Consider the following 23,041-nt stretch of genomic DNA (forward strand, 5'->3'; position numbering starts at 1 on the left):
GCGAGCTAGGAACGTCTTCCCGGTCGCTTGCTCGTAGGGTTAAGGCGGATGACTTGGGCTCTACGCTGCGATGTGATTACTGCTACTCTGATGATTAGATTAGGCCCTTCGAGGCTATCTTGTAAAGATGGGTCATGTGACTTTATTGTAATTTTTCTTATTCCGTTTTGTAAAGGATGCTGTAATTTGATATCAGTTCGGTTATGTGTTCACGACACACTGATCATGGGAACGTGAACTGTATACATAACAGGGTATTTCGGACAGCTAGTCCGGGGTCCCCACACATGACGTATACAAGATGGACTAGACATGGGGAAGATTTTAGTGATGACGAAGAGCGGGATAGAAACGATGATGGTGCGTATGATAGTGACAACGATGAAGAGGAAGACAATGGTGTTTGTTATGTTGATGATTCGTCTAGTATGATCGATGAACTGCGAAGTCCGGAAATAAAGGTCCCGACCTGCCAAATCTGTATGCTAATCTAATTGAGTCGGCGAAAAAGAACTTTATGAGGGATGCACCTCTTTCACTAGGTTGTCGTTCATCATTAAGCTCCTTCATGTCAAATCATACAGCCGGATAACAAACAGAGGATTTGATCTCTTACTTCAGCTTTTACGTACGGCTTTGCCGGATGTGGACTTTCCCAAATCATATGCTTGATGCTAAGAGTGTTCTTTCCGATGTTGGGCTTGGTTATGAGACAATTCATGCATGCAAGTTTGATTGTTCTTTATTTTGGGGAGATCACAAGGACGATACGAACTGCCATGTTTGTGGATTATCAAGATATAGAGACCCTACTGGAAAAAAGAAAATCCCTCACAAGGTGTTAAGGTACTTTCCTATAATTAAAAGGTTGCAGAGACTATTTGTTAAAAAGGAAATGTCGACACATACAAGATGGCACAAAGAGAAGAGGGTTGTTGAGCCCAATGTACCGAGGCACCCTGCTGATGGTGAGGCATGGAAGCACTTTGATGGCAAGTTTGATTGGTTTGCTAAAGATCCTCGTAACATAAGACTAGGTTTTGCCACGGACGGCTTCGGTCCTTTTGGAAGTATGTGTAATCCTTACAGTATGTGGCCTGTTTTTGTGATTCCTTACAACTTCCCACCATGGATGTGCATGGATCAATCGAATTACATGATGGCATTGCTAATCCCCGGAAAGTATTCCCCGGGGAAAGATTTTCATGTATTTATGCAGCCACTGATAAAAGATATGATGCAGCTATGGAGTGGTGTGGAGACATTTGATGCATGCACAGAGGAATATTTCCCATTGCATGCTGCGTTTCTTTGGTCTATTCATGATTATCCTGGATATGCCACTATGTCAGGCCGAAGCACAAGAGGATTTCATGCGTGTGTGCATTGCGATGAGAATCCTTGCGCTGAACCTTTGAAAAACAAAATTGGATATATTGGGCATCGGCGCTTTCTTGATAAAAACACCCATACGGGAGAAGCGGACTTTTCAATGGTACAACCGAGATTAGAGATCCACCAAGGAAGTACACACCCAAAGAGGTAGGCTGCGAAGGTAGAAATGGTTAAGGATTTTGAACATGGGAAAAATCCAATAAATAGAAAGCGGAAGCGTGCAACCGTACCCGGTGAACCAACATGGCACCCGAAAGTCAGCTTACATCATCTACCGTATCGGCCGGAACTTAAGATAGCTCACAACTTAGATGTGATGCATATTGAGAAGAACATATGTGACAATATTGTTGGTACACTACTTGAACTTGAGGGCAAGAATAAGGACACTCGTTAGTGCTAGAATTGATTTGAGGAAATTCAAAATGTGGAAGAAGTATTGGTTGGAGAAAATTGAGAAGGATGATGATGATGCAGCGAGTAAGTTATGCGAAGCCCCCGCACCATGGACGCTTTCGAAGGAACAGAAGAGACATTTGTGTAGGTATTTGGCAAACACTAGGTTCCCGGATGGTTATTGCGCAAGCCAGGGAAGATGTGTGAATATTGATGGTTGTAAGGTTACCGGTATGAAGACGCATGATTGCCACATACTTCGCAGCGAGTGTTGCCGGCTGGGCTCAAGGGAATTGCATCTAAGGAAATGTATGTGGCTATTGCAGAGCTAGGAAGATTTTTAGGGAGCTGTGTGCCAAAACCCTGAAAGTTGATGTGCTGAATCGATTGAAGGTTGAAATTGTTGTGATCCTATGCAAACTTGAGAAGCTCTTCCCCCCAGCTTTTTTGATGTAATGGTGCACTTAGCTATTCATCTTCCTGAGGAGGCTCTTTTGAGGGGTCCTGTTCATTATGGTTGGATGTATCCGAGTTGAGAGAAGATTAGGTTATCTAAAGTCTACGGTCCGTAACAAAGCAAGGCCAGAAGGTTCTATCGCAGAGAGCTACATTGTTGATGAGTGTTTGATTTTTTGCTCTAGATTTTTCAAGGATGGCACGGAAACAAGATTTAACAAAGATGATAGGAACCAAGACATTCGGAGAAAACCTGATCCTGACGAGATGGAAGTATTTTCGAGTTGGAGCTAAAGGTCTTGGGAAATCCATTTTGAAACATTTTGACAAGGAATTTGACAAAATGGTTTGGTATGTGCTGAACAACCGTGACGATGTAGAACGTTATATCAAGTAAGTAGTTAGCTTCACTTTAATAACTACTTCTCAATGTTGCGGACATAATTGTCATGTATTTCATATGTGTTTTTTCTATGTTCCGGTGAATTCCGACAAGAATTGGGAGGTAGGGGTGTGCGTGACATCGAGGAGACGGTTCGGAGAGAGTTTGCGAGGTTGGTTTGCAAACCATGTGAGACAGCTTGGACAATGCATCGGAAGATTTGAAGTCTCCGGCTCGCTGGGCCGGACCGGCGTGTAGTAGTATACGCTGGTTGCAACGTAAAGGGTGCGAGGTTTCGCACGCTTACTCGGGATACGGACACCGAAGACTCAAAATTCGGGCGTAGCGACTAAGGGATCTTTTGGTGATGCAGATGAGACCGACTACTAATGTGTTCTGCAAGAAGTTCTTGAACTGCAAGTACGGGACTAACAAACACGGTGACAGGTCCGTGTACTTGTTTCGTTGCGATCGGTTCGACCTTGCGAGCAAGGGTTCGAAGATAAAAGATGATGGTTTTTTTAAAAGCGTTAACACTTCTATCCTATGGTTCAAGAATTCACCATTCATATTGGCCGATCAAGCTGAAACATGCTTCTATTTGGAGGATACAAAGTTTGGTGATCCGTGGAAAGTGGTGCAGAAGTTCAGCCATAGACATGTGTACGACGTTCCAGAATTAGAAGATGGTAACGATGATGCATTTGTACGGAATGAAGACGTATACCAGGAGGATGAAGGTTCGATCGACCATACATTTCATGATGTTGTCGACCTAGACGAGGAAGCGGATGTGGAAGCGAGAGGAGGATGATCATCGTGCTTCGTCGAAGTTGTACGTATTCATGATGCTCGTACAATCCGTGAACTAGAGAATGCGGAAGATAGTCCCAATGTTGACATGGATATGAGCGAAGATGAACTAGAGAATCGGGAAGATAGTCTCATTTTGGAAGAGAACATACATGATGACGAGGGAAAAAATTCAGAAGAAGATAGTGATTTAGATTGATAGAAACATGTAATGCATACAACTATATGTTTTGTTCCAAACATTTGAAATGTTCTTATTTAGATGTTTACGATCTCGAACTTGTCATTGAATTATCCAGAAGGTTTTAAGAGCAAATTAATATGAGCAAAAATATGGACAAATATAAGAAAGCCAACATGTCGGTAACATAACTTTGACAATGGTTTTAATTAATCGACACTTGACACGATTACAACCAGCGAAGCACGATATGACTAACTATTGTTTTAACACAAGCAAAATCGACAATCGCATAAAGAGTCTTACAACTTAATTTAAACCTAAAGGGGCTGCATAGTTGGACACACCGGCACCATGAATCACGGACTAGCTACTCCAGATCGATTTCAGGCACATGGGTAGCAAACAAGTAAACCCCTGCATTTCCCAGGTAAAGCAAGAACATCATCTTGTCACCCATCTGAAGGTGCTTTTCCTTGTCCATGAACTCCTTCCACCCACTGACGCACATACGACCATCGTCTGAAGAAATTGCGTAGGACGAATGCACCAAAGTACTGGGATGGCACACAATACTGATTGCACCATATTGTTCCATATCTTTAGGAACCAAACGGCTAGGGATTTTCTGTTCCAACGAGTAGGGACATAGTTTAGTTAACACTTGTACGTAATGTAGGTCGCAAACTTAATGAAATGATATGATCTACTGCTTACCACGTGTTTGTTGTAATTTTCGCTGTTTGTCCAATTCAGAGTATGCAGCATTGGGACAAGTAGTGCTCCTTGATCATAATCTCCAGCATTGTGGTACTCAACAAGGTAGTCCAAGTTGTCCACCTGAAGAATGACGGTATGCATCATCCTCCAATTTATCATTGTTCCATCAGTACTACTGAGCGAGTCAACAATGTCACGCTTCGTACGGGACAACTCGGTAGTAAGCTGCATAATTAAAATAACTGACATAAGATGGAATAATTAATATGATCAATCATTGTGTCCAAAGGTGGAAAATTACCTGGATGGATTAGTGGTTCGGTTCCGGTTATTACAAGAGTATCCCGACCGGATGAGTTAACTCGAAAATTAACTCCATGCCAACCTTAAAATTGTACACTCTAGCAAATTCGTTCCAAAATCTTCCGTTGATATAGGTTCTCGCCGACTTCGTTGGTAACATTAACAACAAATGCATGGCCATCTTTGGTTTTGAGTGCAGCTTCAAAAGTTGTCCCGTGGGAGGTCTGGACACCATACTTCTTAAGGAAATACGGTCTATAGTAGCAAGGGATGACCTAAATTCAGTAGAGTTAATACAAAAGTAAGTTAAATATGCGTCTACTCGGATAATCACCGAGTCTCAGATCTTGGACTTCTATCAGCACATATCTGAACTTCTATCGAGCACATATCTGAACTTCTATCAGCACATATCCGAACTTCTATCGGCATAGGACTGAACTACCGATACCTCTATCTCTAACAGCTACAACTATCGTAAAACTGGTATGAACGTAAAAGTTATCACAACTATCGTAAAACTCAACCATAAATAAGCGGTTAATACATATGGTGACGAACAATTATTACACACATCTGAATAATAGTACTAAACTAGCAATAACTACTAGGATCACGTGTTAAACTTTGATGTGGCGGCGAATTAATGAAACATCTGAATGAATTTTAAACTTATAAGTGCATGTACCGTCTTCTCCTCAAAACCCTCTTGTAGTGTTTGCACGAAAAAACCTAACGCGACTCCCCCTCCGTCGCACATCCCCTTCTTGTCAAAGCAAACTGGACACTGCAAAAAATATGAAGAAAGATTACCAATCGGAAACAACGATCGATCGCGAGACGTACATGTTATTTACGTACTCCACTAGTAGGCGCCATCCTTGGTCTCGACACGGAGCGAGAGTCTTACAAGTCTCGCCGGCGAGAGACGTGGCGAGCTGTGGCGGCGAGAGACGTGGCGAGATCTGGCGGCGGCTGAAGGAGGTCGTGAAATGATGGCAAGTTATATCGTGGAGTAAATTTCGGTAGGTCAATAGGAGTGCAAATGGGCGGTGCTGGGTTTAGACGTGACAACACGGTCCAATGCGCGTCAGTAGGACTAGACCCGCGTCAGCTTTCTCTTCGTCTGCCGTGTCAATATTTATCCCCTTCCCCCTCCCCTACCGTCTCAATATTCGCACCGCATCCTGGTTTCCACTTTCCACACTTCTCGTCGTCTCCTCTCCCTCATTATCTTCGTCTTCCGCCGCTGCGTCGCCATGGACATGGATGAGCAGCAAATCTACAACTGGACTAGCAAGCGCGCAGTCCACATCCACGACGACGAGGACCTGGATGTGGTCTACACCAACGACCCCTGGGAAGTGCGCCGCGTCCTCGACATGTACACGGAGTGGCTCATGGAGGAGGAGCACAAGTTCGTCGGCCTCGACTTCGAGTACACCAACCATCGAGCCGAGGACGAGAAGAAGATCGCCGTGGTTCAACTCTGCATGCGTCGACATGTGCCTGGTGTTCCACTACGCAGCGTAAGAACTAATCCCCTTTTTTAATCTTTCGTTTGGGGTTTTTTACTTGCCGCCGTTCTGTCTCTCTTTGATTTTCGTTTGACATTGTTCCCGAAAATCAGTACATTCCCGATCTAAATCTGCTACACATTGTTCCAGAAAAGCAAGTACATTCCCGATCTAAATCTGCTACACATTGTTCCCGATTTATTAATTTGTTTCATCTTCGTCTCCTCTCGTAGGTTCTTGCATATTTGTAACTGATCCGTGACTAGTACATTACTTTGTTTAACTGCAGTGCTAACTGGTGGGAGTCTCCGGCAATCTGCGATTTCTTTCGAGAAGGCGCTACGTTTGCGAGTGTTGACATCCGTGGTGACAAGAGAGTTCTGCGGAGGACATGGCACATGGAGATTCCTTCTGAGTACTACGTCGATCTCCAGGACGAGTACTTCAAGTACACTGGTCATGCGAGGGCTGGCATGGCTACCATGGCAGCAAGACTCATTGATTCATGGTTCGGTGATATGAAGAAGAAGTTCCACCACCATCGGCACGGACTGTGGGGGGACTTCCCACTTCCAAATATGAACATCGAGTATGCAGCCATTGATGCTTGGGTCTCGTACGAGCTCTACCGCAAGATCGTGGTCGACAGAGTCCTGCTGATGGTGGATTGATCATCTCTTCTGCTGCATGACCCCCTGATCTTTTGGTTTGGTCTCCCTCCTGCGTGAGGTGCTTTTGGCTAGTAGTCCATTCTTTTGAAACTGTAAATATTTTTCCATGCTATGTTAACAATTGTCTTGGGAGGTTTCAATTTTATGTTAACAATTGTTCTTTTGAAACTAAATGTTCAGAGCAGTAGAGTTCTTCAAAATCAAAACATAGCAGACGTAAAAATAACCAAAAATTGTGATTAAAATTTTCTTTATGACTTTTACTCATTTATCTGAAATTTTTCATCGAAAAAATCTCAAAGTGGTGAACAATAACATAATATGGTGTCCCCATGGTGGACATGTGTCGAACGAGGGGTTTTCGGACGAAAAGAGGGGGAAATCGCCAAAAACTGACCAAACCACCATGGATTTGGGGCATGATTTGGCACCCTTGTGCACAATGTGATATCACACCTTGCTTGCTATGGGTTTTGATTTTTTGGAGTTGGTGGCATGGTGTCCCCATGGTGGACATGTGTCGAACGAGGGGTTTTCGGACGAAAAGAGGGGAAATCGCCAAAAACTGACCAAACCACCATGGATTTGGGGCATGATTTGGCACACTTGTGCACATTGTGATATCACACCTTTCTTGCTATGGGTTTTGATTTTTTGGAGTTGGTGGCTTGGTGTCCCCATGGTGGACATGTGTCGAACGAGGGGTTTTCGGATGAAAAGAGGGCGAAATCGCCAAAAACTGACCAAACCACCATGGATTTGGGGCATGATTTGGCACACTTGTGCACATTGTGATATCACACCTTGCTTGCTATGGGTTTTGATTTTTTGGAGTTGGTGGCTTGGTGTCCCCATGGTGGACATGTGTCGAACGAGGGGTTTTCGGACGAAAAGAGGGCGAAATCGCCAAAAACTGACCAAACCACCATGGATTTGGGGCATGATTTGGCACCCTTGTGCACATTGTGATATCACACCTTGCTTGCTATGGGTTTTGATTTTTTGGAGTTGGTGGCATGGTGTCCCCATGGTGGACATGTGTCGAACGAGGGGTTTTCGAACGAAAAGAGGGGGAAATCGCCAAAAACTGACCAAACCACCTTGGATTTGGGGCATGATTTGGCACACTTGTGCACATTGTGATATCACACCTTGCTTGCTATGGGTTTTGATTTTTTGAGTTGGTGGCATGGTGTCCCCATGGTGGACATGTGTCGAACGAGGGGTTTTCGGACGAAAAGAGGGGAAATCGCATAAAACCGACCAAACCACCATGGATTTGGGGCATGATTTGGCACCCTTGTGCACATTGTGATATCACACCTTGCTTGCTATGGGTTTTGATTTTTTGGAGTTGGTGGCTTGGTGTCCCCATGGTGGACATGTGTCGAACGAGGGGTTTTCGGACGAAAAGAGGGGGAATCGCCAAAAGCCGACCAAACCACCATGGATTTGGGGCATGATTTGGCACCCTTGTGCACATTGTGATATCACACCTTGCTTGCTATGGGTTTTGATTTTTTGGAGTTGGTGGCTTGGTGTCCCCATGGTGGACATGTGTCGAACGAGGGGTTTTCGGACGAAAAGAGGGCGAAATCGCCAAAACTGACCAAACCACCATGGATTTGGGGCATGATTTGGCACAATTGTGCACATTGTGATATCACACCTTGCTTGCTATGGGTTTTGATTTTTTGGAGTTGGTGGCTTGGTGTCCCCATGGTGGACATGTGTCGAACGAGGGGTTTTCGGACGAAAAGAGGGCGAAATCGCCAAAAACTGACCAAACCACCATGGATTTGGGGCATGATTTGGCACCCTTGTGCACATTGTGATATCACACCTTGGTTGCTATGGGTATTGATTTTTTGGAGTTGGTGGATTGGTGTCCCCATGGTGGACATGTGTCGAACGAGGGGTTTTCGGACGAAAAGAGGGCGAAATCGCCAAAAACTGACCAAACCACCATGGATTTGGGGCATGATTTGGCACCCTTGTGCACATTGTGATATCACACCTTGGTTGCTATGGGTTTTGATTTTTTGGAGTTGGTGGCTTGGTGTCCCCATGGTGGACATGTGTCGAACGAGGGGTTTTCGGACGAAAAGAGGGCGAAATCGCCAAAAACTGACCAAACCACCTTGGATTTGGGGCATTTAACGTCACCACATTACCCTACAACAGAAGTTTCACTTGAAAAAGTTTTGAAAACCTCTTAGTGCAATTAGGTCAACCTAGGTTTCACCAAACACTCAAATTTTCATATAAAATTGAAAATTTGTTGAAATCTTTCCAAACCTTGTGTATTGGCCAATGTGTGGCTAACACTTTCCATGGAAAATAACAAACTAGAAATTTTTTTGGCATAAGGGTGCATCAACATGTGGGTAATGACGCTAGCATGCTATCTTGGCAGTTTGGTTTGAAAATTTTCAAAAATTCATCCCCTAAACTCAAGAAGAGGCTATGTGTGATCACTAATTCGTATTTCAAATATTTTAGAGTTTTTAATACCCATACCGAAAATTCTGTGCCAGCCCATCCGTCATGCGTGGGACCCATGTCAAAGTAATGGGAAAGTGGACCGACTACATGCAGCAATCCACGTTTTCACACCCACGCGTCGGACAGAGGAACCCAAACGGCAGCACCTACTGTATATCCATCGGCCCCATCGTCTCTCCCACCCGCAACTTCTATTCCCCAATCTCTGGCGAAAAACCCTGCTTGCACATCCACCAGCGCAACACCGACCTCCCCTTCCACCAAAGATCCCGAAGATGAAGCGTGTACGCGGAGACGAGCCGGAGGCGAGTGCGGTCGTCAACGTCGACAGAGGCGACGGCGATGGTCCGGTAGTAGTCGACGTCGCGGAGGCGGGATCTTCTTCCGCAACTGGAGCCGCTCTTCGCCGCGCCGTGACCGTGGAGGGCTCCGCCCAACCGGCCGTGGTCGCCGTCGCTGATGAGGCCACGGGAGACGTCCTCGCTCCCGCGGCACAAGCAGATGACCAGGGCTTTGTCGTTATGAAGTTTTTTTAATCATGTACTTTGTTTCATCAGTCTATTTATTTCCACAATTTTTGTTTATCTATGTCTTTCAAAAGTCAAAAATCAATTTTCAGCACATATCTGAACTTCTATCAGCACATATCTGAACTTCTATCAGCACATATCCGAACTTCTATCGGTATAGGACTCGAACTACCGATACCTCATTATGTGTCAATTATTTGTTACGAGTAGATATCTAAAAGCACATGATGTCCCTTAGCCTGCCATATGCCCCCTCTTATGTTTTGTTCGCCGACATCATACGTAGACTCTTATGTTTTCAATCATTTGTTGCTGTACAATATTTTGGAAAGACAATTATTTGCTGTTTTCTATGGAATTGGCCCCCTCTTATGTTTTGTTCACGCTCCGCTCTTCCGATTATTTCAGCGGAGACACAAAACCCCGTCAAGCCGGCATATGAGCTTGCCAAGGAGAAACAAATGCAAGAAAATGTAGTACGCATGGAAAAAAATTTCGCTGAAAAATATGGACCTCGCCCACAAATTTCGTAAAGATTTCTCTCGGTTTTGCACGTACATTAGTGTATGGTGGGGTACAAATAGGAACTAGTAACAATCTAAAGGACACAGCTCTGCGAAGAGATGGAGGTCGAAGAGGACCCTTCGTATGAACCGAATCCGGAAGAGATAGCTACCGCCGATGATGATCTTCATTCGGATGAGGATCGAGCCGCATCGTCGGCAAAACTTCAGCTCGGGTCCGTGGAACTATGTCTGAACTATGATAGGAAATACGTACATGCTAAATGTTTCCTACTAATGTAGCCTCTACTTTGCTTGCAGATAGTTGCTTCTTCCGCAATAGTTGCACGAAGAAGCGATCCACACCTCAAGTTGCACCATCCAACATTGCAACAAGATCAATGGCAACAACCGAACCTCGAAGCTGGGTCATCCGATGAGCCGATGGCCACCGCTGGTCCGAACACCGAAGGAGCACCCTCACCTAACCAGATCATGACATCTGGAGGCAGCACCTCATCTCCTGAGGACAATCAAATTGTAAACTTTGAGCGGCAAGGTATGAAAGTTTGTAAAAACTAAACACTGTACCGCATATTTTCATATAAAAGAGAATCATTTCAAATCTCTTATTTCAGAGACATTGACAACATCTGGCGGTAGTAAGAGAAAGAGAGGTGGACGCAGACGTACCATGGGCCATGGACTACATGAGTACACAAGAAGAAATGGTGGCAATAAGATGCCAATTGAATTCACTGCTGGTGTCGGGAGACCCAAGGATTATGTCCGAGTCGAGCAAAGCCGAGCAATGAGGTTGGTATTCACATCCGTGAAAAAATGCCGCTTGCAACACACTCGGACACAAGTACAAGAAAGATGACACTCTCAAACATGTCATTCCTCATGCTATAAGTACAATGAGCGGTGAGTCCTGTACAATCTTGGTTTAACCTAATTAGTATGCTACATGATCATCTATCTAAGAATCTACTGATTAATGCATCACTATTTTGAAGGGAAGTTTAATATGGACAAAAATGATGAGGTGGCTCAAGATGTGTGCACTGATATGCTGCAAGTTAGTATTCGGCAGTTCCGATATAGGCTTAAAAAGGAGTATTGGCCGAAAATTAAAAATCTCACACTCGGAGCAAGCATATCTCAAGAAGCCAGGTCATGTAGAAGAGAATAGCTGGAAAGAACTGGTGAAAAGATGGTTTGATGAGAAGTACCGTGTACATAAACGTTATTGCTTTCAGTAATGACCTATCGAATTCTTACATTTCTCCGATCCGGATAAATAAAATGCATGTACCGAACATAGGGATCGTGTGTAATAAATGGAAAGAACAGAGAAGCTCGTGAAACAGTTCCATACCACTCGGATCTCGAAGCTATGTTGCTCACTCGGGAACATCTAGTAAGTGTTCTGAATTTCCCAATACGAGTTCATACTTCGTCATACACGGTGTACAATGGTAATGTGCATTCTACATTTTTTCAAGCGTAAGGCTAAGCAGCAGGAAGAAGAAACCTCTCCAATTGAATTTTTAGAATCACACACACTAACAAGGATAACATTATGAGTGCTCGAAGCAAAAAGTGCATATGTAAGAAATATTTCTTATTAGCACAATATAATATAATCCAGTTTTGTATGTTGTCCATGCAATGATTGTAATCTTTTTGCAGGATCAAATGGTGGCAAAAAAGCGGCGCCACGCAATGAAGATGAACCTGATTTGACTGATTTGCAAATTGTTCAGCTAGTTCTGAGCGAGAAAAGCCCATCCACCACCTCGCAATGACACATTCCTACCAAGATTGGGCGTCGCAACAAGTTCCAGGAAGTCTTCTGTCTCGGCTACACGCATCGAGAGCTACAACAAAGACCGGCGGATCAAGAGCAGAACTCCATACAGTGCAGCTGAAACGTACCACGGTGACATGCAGTGCAAGACTGCAAGAACAAGATGAAAAATTTGAAGAGATCGAGAAGAAGCAGGAGGAAGAACTTGAAGCCGTGAAGAAAGCCCAAGAAGAAAAGACTCGGCTTATGAAAAGAGGCTGACGGAAATGGATGCCGTGCTTAATTTGCTCTTGAGGACATCCCAGCCACCATCCATGTCTCAATCCCGGGGCAACTAATCTATTGCACCACCGTCCTACAACATTATTAATCATAGGTCTTTTAATTTCTTTGTGTTCCAATTGTAATTTTCTTATGAATCTTTCGGTTCTGTGAGAGACATATATACTTCTTGTGCCACCATTTAAGTATGATATTTATTGTCTACTTTTTGATATTTCGCCAGCTTTTTTGTTTCCCAAATTTCGCAAATAATTCAAATGCTCTCAAATTTTGTCAAATTCAAAAGGTGACGGAAAATGTCACAACGTCACTATTAAATGAAACCACGTGGCACCAATTTCCGGTCCCACTTGTCGAATTTGTGGGTCCCACCAGATCAGCATTATTGGGACCCATATGTCGGCAACAACCTGGTCCCACTTGTCCGAATTTTGTGGATCCCACCTGGTCGAATATTGTGGGTCCAGCTTGTCATAATATTTTGTGGGTCCCACCAGATATCCATGTCGGCGCCGTCGGACCCATGTTGTCGAAGCCAAATGGACCCACATGTAAGGCCACGTATGCTTTTTTTGGACCAATCGAAGCTTCCCAAGATTTAGATATTGACGAAAGTTGCAATTTTTCGTGACAAACCCGTCCGTCAACAATGAACCTTTGATGTTGACGAATTTGCAGTGTCGTCACCATCAAACATTTGACGTTGACGAAAAATGCATACCGTCACCCCCGATATTTTATGACGGAGCTTCCTTGACGAACCCCATGACGATCAAATTTTGTCACCGCGAAGTAATCCTTGACGAAAATTGGCCTTAACATGACGAAAGTGATTTGTCAAAAAAAAAAAATGTTTTCCTTTGTAGTGTACGCACTTACTTTGTCACTAAAATTTTCCCTTTCTCTCTGAAAGGAGCAGCTAAAATTTGGCATGATAATTTGTCCCCTGGATCTATTGATAGTCCTATTGGTTTGGTTAATTTATTTCTTTCGATAATATTTCCCTGCTAGTGCTCAACATGCTGCTTTGCATAAAATCTTTGACTTTGTGCAGATAGAAGGAGAGAAATTGCCTAAATCTTGGGCAAGATTTTGTTCTTTAATTAGAGCACAACATCCATTAGCTAAAAATGAACTCCTTGATATATTCTATAATACACTAACCGTTGAATCTAGGACATGGCTGGATAATTGTGTTGGTTGTGTTTTTAGGAAAAGAACTCCTGCCGAAGCTGAGGAATTATTGGCTAAAATAAGAAAAAATTATGATGATTGGACTACACCGGAGCCAATATCAACGCCAGAGAAAAGGGGAATGATTGAACTAAATGATGAAGTGATGAGCGAAGCCAATAAATCTCTTAAGGAGAAGGGTATTAAATCTGAAGATGTGAAAAATATACCACCTATAGAAGAATTATGTAAGCCAATCCCTTGTTCTTCCATTATTGAGGTACACTCTCTCCAACGCATTGATATCCCAAACCTCCTGATCACTGCTTAGATGAATTTGATAATTATATTGTTAAGCAAGATAATTTTAATAAGAGAGTGGAACATCACCTAATGGAAAATTCTAGAGCTATGAATAATTTGCATGATATTGTGGAAAGAACCTCTAATGATGTTAAAATGCTTGTTAAACATTTCCATATGGTTCAAACTCAAATTGATCAGCTCACTAAGGTGCAAAAAGATTTGCTAGTTAATGCTTCTAGGGAAAAACATGCTTATGAAATAAGAACTATAAGTGTGTTTCTACTCAGGATCCTTTATATCCTGAAGGACATCCAAAGAGAATTGAACAAGATTCTCAATGAGTTGATGATACTAGGACTAAGTCTAAGAAAAAGAAGAAGAAACATAAAACTGATGTAGAATCCTCTGAACCTGCTAAAGATCCTAATTGTGTATCTATCTCTGATGCTGAAATAGAAAGTGGTAATGATAAAAATGATGCTTCCGATAAAGAAGAAATTGAAGAGGAACCTGAAAAGCATACTAAGAATACAAAATACACTAAGGAAGATTTCATTTCTACTAAACATGGTAGTGAGAGAGAATCTTGGGTGCAAAAAACCAATGCCTTTTTCCTGATAAGAAACATAAATCGAAGGAAGAAGAACAAATAAGAAGTTCTGTGAATGGATGAAACCTTGTTTTTGCAAATTCCTTTGACTGATGCTATTAAATTGCCTTCTTATTCAAAGTATATGAAAGATATTGTCTCTAATAAGAGGAAGATTCCAAATGAGGAAATTTTCACTTGCTCGCTAATTATTCTTTTAATGGTAAAGTTCCAAAGAAGCTTGGTGATCCAGGTATACCCACTATTCCATGCTCCATCAAAATAATTATGTTAGAACTGCTTTGTGTGATTTGGGAGCAAAAGTTAGTGTTATGCCTTTTTCTCTCTATAGAAGACTTGATCTAGAAAAATTAATACCAACTGATATATCCTTGCAAATGGCTGATAAGTCTTCTACTATTCCTATTGGTATATGTGAGGATGTTCCTGTTCAAGTTGTTCATCATTGTATGATATTAACTGACTTTGTTGTGCTAGAAATGCCTGAAGATGATAATACGTCTATTATTCTTGGGAGACCTTTTCTTAACACTGCAGGGGCTGTTATTGATTGCAACCAAGGAAAAGTAACTTTCAATGTTGATGATAAAGAGCATACAGTTTATTTTCCCAAGAAGATTGATGGGAACTATGGTGTAAACTCAATTATTAATGTTGATACCATCCAAATTAGGAAATTTCATTTGCCTTTGCCCAAGCCAAAGAAAGTGATATTGTGATGATTGGGACTATTCCTATCAAGAATAAGGTAACATAATCATATTGAAATGCAAAGTTTTGATTCATATAAAACTGTTTTGATAACAAGACTTGATCAACCTTGTTAACAAATTAATTTTGAATGAATGAAACTATGTTTTCACCTATGTACTATTGATTGACTTTATATTAGAATGCTTTAGAGTTGCTGTAGACTTGGTTTTGAATTTGTTTTTCATCATTCCATAATTGTTTTCCTGCGATAGAATCATTATTCAAATTCTGAAATTTGCCCAAAAATAAAGTGTCGCGAAAAATTCCAGAAAATATCTAGAAAATTTTTACGCATGAAAAGGGGAAGGGAGGCACCTGGGCAGCCTAGGGGGACCCACCAGTCGACCACACCATGTGGTGACGTGGCTGGCACCCTGGCCGCGCCAAGGCCAGGTGTGGGGCCCCATGGCCCTCCACTTGCTCCTTCCTCTGCCATTCCACTCTCTCACCCGAAAAAACACCCCAACATTGCTCAAACCCCTGTTCTTGCTGTTCTTCGTTGTGAATTTTCGATCTCCTTGCTCAGCCCATATTTCCTGCTGAAATTTGAAGCATTTGCTCTCCGGTATTTGACTCCTTCGATTATCCAAGTAGAATTTTGATTGGTGGAGTATATCTTGAGTATTTTCCTGCTGTAGATGACATGTTAAGTGAGCTTGCATGCTTGTATTATGATGGGATAAGATGTTTTGATGCATGTTTAGTCCTCTTATAAGTCTCCATAGTGTTGCCCTTTATTTGTTTGTCTTAAAACCATTTTTTATGAGGTTTGTTAAAAATTTCACAGATGGAAGGCAATGCATACCAACTCAACCACACATGAATTGGAGGTGAATGAAGTCATGAAGGTCCACCGGGAAGAAGGAGTTTTCCCTTCTCTTTATCCATGTGTGGAATTCATGAATGCTGCAAGAATTTTGCAGGATTTTCGGACTTTGGTTTCCAATGCAGGGTTGGAAAGTTTTGTTGATGGTGAACCATACCAACATGTTAAGCTAATTATGTCTGTGGTGCAGGATTTCAGATTTAGTTGGATATCACTGACTTAGTGATATATAAAATAGCTGTCGATTTGCCTCTCGATGATTTCTGTGCAGCTATCAGAGTGCCACAATGGGGATCATGCGGAAGAATCAAGGAGCGACCCAAGCTATTGCTGGAACTCTACAAAGAAATTTTCCAGGGGAGGAGATTCTCAGAGGAGGATAGTAAAATCCGAAGTATTCAACTTCCCTCTATTCGGTATTTTGCCTATTTTATCACTAAGTGCGATCTAGCCTTCCTAGATGTTGCCCTAAGACAAGATAGAGAATATAATTTGGATGCTTTGATAGCCTCCCGTCTTACTACTAACCGTGAGAAAGGGGGAGTTTGTGGAGGCCTCATTGCCTCTCGTTTATTAGCCTTTCACGGTCTAGTTCCACATGCTTTGGACTTTCGATTTCCATTAGAGAGGCTTGATCTTAATTAAATGATGCAACACCAATTTGTTTCTTTCCAAGCTAACATTGGCTACCTACCTTATGAAATTACCTTTTTCAAGAAGTAATCATCATCTCGGTGGGTAACTAAGACCGATCGTCTAGTCAATTTGCCTGCACCCCTTTTGCTTAACCTTGATGTCAGGGAAGGATGGTCACTCACGGAACAAGAGCTTGACACATACATAGAGGAGCAGGGGCGACATGTACAGGACGATGGAGGGGAGGCCGAAGATAACTTCGTCCAGCCCTCCAACACTGCTGGGTTCCCATATCAGCAACCTGACTATGACTATGGGCCTTCAGCTTCTTCTTCCTCACGAGGGCCAGGGTATGATCATGCTAGGGATGACCCACCATCCTGGAGCCACTACTCACCATGGGGTTGATCTCCACTTAGGCCAAAATCCTAAGCTTGGGGGGAGGTACACCGACATCTCACTCATCTACATATCATATTCTGTCGGAACTTTGTATATCCATGTTTCGCTTTCTTTTTGTTCTTGTTAGTTTATTTCTGTAATTTCTCTTTATTTGAATCTTGGAAGTTTTTACTAATGTAATAACCTCTCCTTAGCTTTTTTTATTTCGCTTTTATACAAGGATAGCCTCTAATAGGAACGATGTAAGAATTTGGGAAGTTGCTATCTAAAAACAGATTCTGTGTTGTCACCATAAAAATTCGTATAAATAGCCAGAATGGCATTTTGAGCTGAATTTTTTTGAGCATATGCCCAGGTTGTTATCTAACTTTATTTATTTGAGCACTTTTCGATCTGAGCTACATAACATTTTCTAAAAAAACGATCTTTGCATGCTATTCTGGGTTGGCAGATTTCTGCCACTTTTGTATTTGCGTGTTTATGTTAGTTTTCTTTCTTTTTGTTGTTCTTGCTTTTGTTTCTACTTTCCAAAACACAAAAAGACCAAAAATATTTATGTTGTTTCTCTTTATTTTCCTCTTAAGTTTGCTTCTTTTTCCCTTTATGGTTTGCTATGCAAAAATCCAAAAAGATTTTTCTTTGTGTGTTGATTAAAAATCGAAAAAGGCCAAAAATATTTGTTGTTCTTCTTTGGTTTTGTAAAGTTGCTTCAGGGTTCAACGGTCTTCCATGACTTCATTGGAGCTTGATTATCATTTCATATTATTCAAGTTACACAAGTGAAGAGCAATAATAACGGTCACGACAATTCCAGTTGTGGTGAGAGGCTGGTATGAACTTTATTTGTTTTCGTTTTTGTACATATACTCATTTATGTGAACATGCTTAGTTTGTTTGTGTAAGGTGTATGCTACTTAATGATGCTCAGTAGTTTATGATCTCTCATGATTAGTTCCAATTTACTAATATTAGGTAACATGTCATATAGATGTTTGCTTGCATTGCTCTATTCATATAACAATATGACATTGTGGTATCTTCCTCTAGATGCTTCATTTGAATCGACTTGGCACATGCTCAAGCATGCATAAGACTAAACAAAAGTCATTTAAGCCTCGATGAATCTTGCCTCGGAGTTCTTGTATTACTTTTATGCTTCCGTTAATTTTATCTGTCGCAAGCATGATTATGACAGTTACTGCTTTCTTGATTGACGCTTCCTAGTCTATTGCTAGCCCTCACCTGTATTGAGTATGAGCTCTACTCGTGCATCCAACCACTAAAAACCAAAGTGCAAATTGTGTCCACCATACCTACCTATATGTGGTATTTCACTGCCACTCCAAAGTGAATTGCTTGTGTGCTACCTTTAAACCTTCAAAATTACAACCTGTTTTTTTGCTTTAGCTCATGAGAAAGTATTAAGTGCTTTATTGTCCTTTCATGACTTTATACCGTGACTAGCATGCATAATGTGCTGGTCCATAATATTGCAAAAAGAGCAAGGCGATGGGTGCCCATCCCAAGCAAAATATAAAATAAACAAATAAACAAGCACTTCTCCGCACATTATGTACTGGAGAGATCCTAAATAATGGTGTGCATTGGAGAACTACATGGGAGCCTCTCTTGAGGTCACTATATGAAGGGATGATAACATTTAATGGCAGTCGTTGACATAGGCATGCATACCTCTCAAAATATATATCTTCAAGACTCCTATTGCATTTGAAATGAAAAGCTCTAGCACATGAGCAATCTTACTTTCCTCTGCGCAGGGCCAATCTCTTACTTTTATGTTGAGTCACCATCCGTTCTTCGAGCACCTTCTTGAAGCATAGCTGTCATTCTTAGTTTAATGGGCTTGTTCCGGAATAAGATTAATTGTAGTATAACTGTGATGCTTGAATCTTTCGATATTTTTACTTCTAGTCTTCTCTTTAACTTCAGAGGTGCCCCGACATTTATGTTTTGCTCCAAAAATAGGGCAAGCAGGATACCACTTTATCATATCATATAATGAACATTGCAATCCTGCAGATACTTATATTTCATGTTGCTTATTATTGTGTTCGTGTCTTTTCATAGCTTGCATAACTATTGAGTAGCCTTAGTTGTATGCTACTTATTATGAATTGCCTAAGTATTTGATCATGTAGTGAGAATATATACATCATATGAAGCAAATAAGTTCGTGAAAGTTTCTTTTATCGCACTCAGTTGTCACTGAATTGATTGAGAACAAGCAATAAGCTAAGCTTGGGGGAGCTGATAGGTCCAAAACGTATCTACTTCCCCGAACACTTTTTCTGTTTTTTGGCCTCTATCTTGTGTGTTTTGAATACAACTAACGCGGACTAACGCTGTTTTCAGCAGAATTTCTCTGGTGTCTCGTTTTTGTGTAGAAATCCAACTTTCAGAAAAATTCCCGGAAAATATCGCAAAACTCATAGTTCACCTGAAGACTCACGGAGCCAGAAGACGAGACAGAGGGGGGGGCCACGAGGGGCCCACACCTACCCTAGGTGCGGGCCAGGCCTTGGTCGTGCCTAGGTGTGGTCTGGCCGCCTCGGCCACCCCCTCGACCTCTCCTTCACACTACAAGAAGCCCCTGACCTGAAAACCGAGGGGGGTTCGACGTTTCTCCAGAAAGAGTTCCGCTGCTCCGCTGCCACCGGAAACCCCAATCCGGGGACCAGAAACTCCGTCCTGGCACCCTGTCGGGACGTGTATTTGGAGGAGATCATCGCCATCGCCATCACCGACGCCTCTCCATCAACCATCCATGATTGCCCCATCCACGTGTGAGTAATTCCCCGCTGTAGGCTGTAGGAGATGGTAGGGATTGGATGAGATTGGTCATGTAATAGCTATAAGATTGTTATGGGAATAATGCCTAGTATCCGTTGTTAGTATTTTTTACATTGTTGTAACTTGTTGTGCTTAATGCTTGTCACTTTGGGCCCGAGTGCCATGATCTCAGATCTGAACATGTTATTGATTCATGATGATAACTATTGTTTTTTATCATATCTGCAAGTTGTATACACATATTGTTGTCTGAAACCCGAGGCCCCAAAGTGACAATAATTGGGATAACCGGAGGGGATGGCTATGATATGAGGATCACGTGTGTTAACGGAGTGTTAATGCTTTGCTCCGGTACTCTATTAAAAGGAGTATCTTAATTACCAGTAATTTCCCTTGAGGCCCCGCTGCAATGGGCTGGTAGGACAAAAGATGTCGTGCAAGTTTCTCATTGCGAGCACGCACGACTAAATATGAACACACGCTTATGGTTATCTTATACTAGGATGATTATATCATTATTAGTTGCAATGCCTATGTCTTGCTATTATAGGAATCTCTCATTCATGCAGCGCCCGTTCATCCATTCCTATGCCTACAGTATTTTAATCCTGCTTTCTACTGCAATCATCGCTACCGTTGTTACTTCACTACTACCACTGCTATAAAACTATTACTGCCGATAAACTGTTGTGAGCAAGTCTATTTTCAGGTGCAGGTGAATTGACAACTCATCTGTTAAAGCTTATAAATATTCTTTGGCTCCCCTTGTGTCGAATCAATAAATTTGGGTTTTACTTCCCTCGAAGATTGCTGCGATCCCCTATACTTGTGGGTCATCAGCCCCCATGCCCTGCCACGCCTCGTCGAGCACGCCAGCTGTCGCCTCCGGCGCCTCCCCAGGATGATGCCGCGCTGGCCTACTACAGCGAGGAGGCTAAGGATGACAGCGATGAATTCATCACCACCGTGTTCTATGACTGGCAGACGGCCAGGAGGAGGGCCGACAGTTCGAGCTGTTGGACACCATGACGAAAGACGAGATCGCGAGGCTCGTCGTGCTCGTGTCGGAGGTTATGTAGGTGCCTCCGCCGCTGCTCTGGTATGCCATCGAGATCATTTCGGCAGGCATCACGGAAGAATAAGCCCTCGAACGGGCGTTGCGGAACTCAAGGTCACACCCACCACCGCCGCCACCTCCGTCGTTCAATCAGTGGGTTGCGCCGGACGCTCCACCTCCACCACTGGCAGCACCGACATATGTTTTGTCAGCTGGCAACTGGCCATGGGATGTCTCGAAGCTCGTCGTCCTCGACGACAACGACGAGTAGGCTAGGGTAGCATGCATTTTAGTATTTATTTCATTTTATTTTTCGTTTATTCCCTCTGTAAATGGTGCTTTGCAATTGAATGAAAAATATATATAAAAATTATGCGTCAGGCCGCTGGGGGCACCCCCAGACGCAAACGGTCGATCACTTTTGGCATCTGATTTGCATCGGCCCGCTGGAGATGCCTAACATCACCAAGTTTGAAGTGGTAGCCATAAGCCAGTTTTAGCACATAACTAAATGCCTTTTTTCCCACTAGCTATCATATTCTTCTCCGTTGTGGGCTATCAAACTCTGGGCCAAAAGTGCACCGAAACACAATGTTGACAAGAGCACCCCGCCTCCCCGAGGAGCACGCGTGGTTTGTGCGCTCGAAGGACACGAAAAAGTGTGCGTGCTCCTCGGAGGGGGTGCTTCCGCCTCTATGTCCACCGTGGCATGAGGAGGCGTGGTTCATGCGCTTGGAGGGCGAAGCACGCGGTGACCGGAGAAGATAGCCGCGGACGAAATCGGGGCCTAATTGGTTTGTCGCATCTCTTTGCATCATCGGGCGAGATCTTCTCCACGGAGCCAAATGTTTAACTGGGCGAAGTCCATATACCTGAATGTCACATTGTTTGGTTCCCAATAAAGTTTTTTCAGCCCATTTGTGCGCCTTGTTTGGTTGGTAAGTAAGCTGCAATTTGCGTCTCAAGTACGCATTTTGGCTGTTTGGTTATCTACGAGACGTAGTTCTAGTTACCACTTATCCCAAGTGGTGACATTACCCCTCATCAGAAAAGAGTAAAGAGGCACTATAACATCAAATGAAACTAACAAGCAGGACTACTATAACGTCGTTCAATCATAGCTACTTTGAATAGCGGTTTAACATAACAAGTTAAACCCTAGATAATAACGAATGGTAGTTTAGAGCGCACAAATAGTTCATGACACACAACCGGGAGGAGGTAATGGCCTAGCACACATCAAGGGAATACTTCTCTTCTTCTTTAGACCAGGGATCCTGGTCTGGCCTCTATCAGCCCACATAGCGTCCGCCCACTCCTGCCTCTTGTTCTTCCAGGCCGTGTTGTCAGTGGCAGCAACACCATGGCCAACATCAATCTCATTAGGGTGGACCTCACCATTCTCGTCCGGGAAGAACGAATCAACACCCCATCCTAAGATCCAGTTGTAGAATGCAGCAAGCCATCACTAGCTTTACCTGGGTGGAGAAGGTATGCAGAGGCTTCTGGTCAAGGATCTTGAATCTGTTCTTCAGAGCTGCAAATGCCCTTTCAACGGTGACCCTGAGGCTAGAGTGCCTAAGATTGAAGAGTTCCTTGGCATTCTTGGGGTAGAACCTTGTAAAGAACTCATTGAGGTGGTACCTTGTTGACCTGAAGGGTGGGAGAAAACCAGGGCGACAAGCATAGCGGCATCAGCTAAGTAGAACTTACCCTCAGGGACCTTCAGGCCATCAGTTCTCTCCAAACTGTCAGCCAATTAGGTAGCATCATGGGTTGATCCTTCCCACCCAACAAGAATATATGTGAACTTAATATCAAAGTCCACAACGACAAGCACATTCTGGTTGGTGTAGTGCTTTCTCCCTATGTAAGCAAGAGAGTGGCTTCTTGACACCTTCGCTGTGATATGAGTACCATCAATGGCACCAACACAATCCTTATATGAACATGAACAAATGGTAAACCATTTATAATGTACAAAAGTGAAGAGCTGAAAG

Source organism: Lolium rigidum, chromosome 4 (genome assembly GCF_022539505.1).
Source record: "Lolium rigidum isolate FL_2022 chromosome 4, APGP_CSIRO_Lrig_0.1, whole genome shotgun sequence".
NCBI classification, from domain to species: Eukaryota; Viridiplantae; Streptophyta; class Magnoliopsida; order Poales; family Poaceae; genus Lolium; species Lolium rigidum.